Below are 2,810 nucleotides of genomic sequence, written 5' to 3' on the forward strand. Positions count from 1 at the left end.
GATGCAGCTCTCCATGCTACTCTATCCTGTGCAAGCTCCTTCATCTCCCAGTACCTACTGCAACCTACATCCTTCTGAATCTGCTTAGTGTATTCATCTCTTGGTCTCCCTCTACGATTTTTACCCTCCATGCTGCCCTCCAATGCTACATTTGTGATCCCTTGATGCCTCAGGACATGTCCTACCAACCGATCCCTTCTTCTAGTCAAGTTGTGCCACAAACTTCTCTTCTCCCCAATCCTATTCAATACCTCCTCATTAGTTACGTGATCTACGCACCTAATCTTGAACATTCTTTTGTAGCACCACATTTCGAAAGCTTCTATTCTCTTCTTGTCCAAACTATTTATTGTCCATGTTTCACTTCCATACATGGCTACACTCCATACAAATACTTTCAGAAACGACTTCCTGACACTTAAATCTATACTCGATGTTAACAAATTTCTCTTCTTCAGAAACGCTTTCCTTGCCATTGCCAATCTACATTTTATATCCTCTCTACTTCGACCATCATCAGTTATTTTGCTCCCCAAATATTAAAACTCCTTTACTATTTTAAGTGTCTCATTTCCTAATCTAATTCCCTCAGCATCACCCGACTTAATTCGACTACATCCCATTATCCTTGTTTTGCTTTTGTTGATGTTCATCTTATATCCTCCTTTCAAGACACTGTCCATTCCATTCAACTGCTCTTCCAAGTCCTTTGCTGTCTCTGACAGAATTACAATGTCATCGGCGAACCTCAAAGTTTTTATTTTTCTCCCTGGATTGTAATATCTACTCCGAATTTTTCTTTTGTTTCCATTACTGCTTGCTCAATATACAGATTGAATAACAGCGGGGAGAGGCTACAACGCTGTCTCACTCCCTTCCCAACCACTGCTTCCCTTTCATACCCCTCGACTCTTATAACTGCCATCTGGTTTCTGTACAAATTGTAAATAGCCTTTCGCTCCCTGTATTTTATCCCTGCCACCTTTAGAATTTGAAAGAGAGTATTCCAGTCAACATTGTCAAAAGCTTTCTCTAAGTCTACAAATGCTAGAAGCGTAGGTTTGCCTTTCCTTAATCTTTCTTCTAAGATAAGTCGTAAGGTCAGTATTGCCTCACGTGTTCCAACATTTCTACGGAATCCAAAATGATCTTCCCCGAGGTCGGCTTCTGCCAGTTTTTCCATAGAACAACGGAATTCCAATTATATAGTAACAAATTAGCTCGTGAAACCCCTTTCAAGTAGGCCTATAACAATATTTAGGCAGGAGAGAGAGTTATCTTAATAATCAGTTTATGTTCGACGCAACAGCGGGCACACACCAACCATTGACCCACGCGAATACAAGAGTGACTCAACTACTAGAAACAAGGGACGCACCTTGGCGCAGCCCGAACGTATTAATGACAGGAATCTCCAAATAATTATGAGATAGAATACTGAACTTCTGTCAACGGCCAGCAGCAGTGACCGAGCGGTTCTAGGCGCTCCAGTCTGGAATCGCGCGACCGCTACGGTCGCAGGTTCGAATCCTGCCACGGGCATGGATGTGTGTGATGTCCTTAGGTTAGTTAGGTTTAGGTAGTTCTACGTTCTAGGGGACTGATGACCTCAGATGTTAAGTCCCATAGTACTCAGAGCTATTTGAAACATTTTTTCCTGTCAACGACTGGGGCGAGCTGCGGCTCTGACAGGACACAGCCAAGTAGCCCCGAGCATCACCAAGACTTAGCTGGCCGAGCTAACGGCGTCCGAACATATTTCAATCAAGGCGCCACCCCCTGTATTGGTCAATCCAGACAACCAAACCGAAGGACACAACACAAATCCTCTTATTTCAGGGCTCTGCCCCCTTTAAATTTAATACCCTTAACACATGAAGGACCTCAAACAAATAGCATGGAAAATATTTACCTCTTACAGCTCATAATTCTTTACGCTTACAGGTAGACCCCAGTAACAAGCATAAGTCTGGAGAAGTTAACGGCCTGCCGAACTAAGAACATAGAAACCCACAATGCAAGACACCAAAGTAATGGCCCCTTCAAACGAAGACCACAGAATAAATCATGAGATAATCAGGTATCGTTACAAGCATACTGTCTTAACAGTAAACATGGCCTGCGCACTAGCCTAGAATGACTCATGCCGCCTTCACACTACTCACGCTTAGTACCCCCGGCACTGAGCAGTCGTAACACCACTAAACAACATATACCGGAACCAAGAGTGAATTCCTTATTCCCGCCACGGTGGGAATAGCACTCCGTCATCAGGTCACAAGTGTCCCATCGGGACCATCCGACCGCCGTGTCATCCTCAGCTGAGGATGCGGATAGGAGGGGCGTGTGGTCAGCACACCGCTCTCCCGGTCGTTACGATGATTTTCTGTGACCGGAGCCGCTACTATTCGGTCGAGTAGCTCCTCAATTAGCATCACGAGGCTGAGTGCACCCCGAAAAAGGGCAACAGCACATGGCGGCCCGGATGGTGACCCATCCAAGTGCCGGCCACGCCCAACAGCGCTTAACTTCGGTGATCTGACGGGAACCGGTGTATCCACTGCGGCAAGGCCGTTGCCCCCACGGTGGGAATAATCACATACAAATCACTGTTTCCGGCTGTGAACACAAATTACGATCAAACTGATCACAAAATACAACTTCAAAGAAAGGGCAGATGCCCACACTTAGTAGCAGCAAACGACGAGAATCACATAGCATACATAGGCATCCAGCATCAGGTAGTGCAATATACACACTTGCTAGTGCATTGGAGGCCATCACCAGCAGCCCGCCGCCGACGCACTCCT

General features: G+C 45.7%; 1 pseudogene; it reads right to left on the reverse strand.

Annotated features, from left to right (window-relative positions):
* Positions 1 to 2,461: 2,461 nt before the first annotated feature.
* LOC124796612 lies at positions 2,462 to 2,579 on the reverse strand (annotated as a pseudogene).
* Positions 2,580 to 2,810: the final 231 nt, after the last annotated feature.

This window comes from Schistocerca piceifrons, chromosome 4, assembly GCF_021461385.2.
Source record: "Schistocerca piceifrons isolate TAMUIC-IGC-003096 chromosome 4, iqSchPice1.1, whole genome shotgun sequence".
NCBI classification, from domain to species: domain Eukaryota; kingdom Metazoa; phylum Arthropoda; class Insecta; order Orthoptera; family Acrididae; genus Schistocerca; species Schistocerca piceifrons.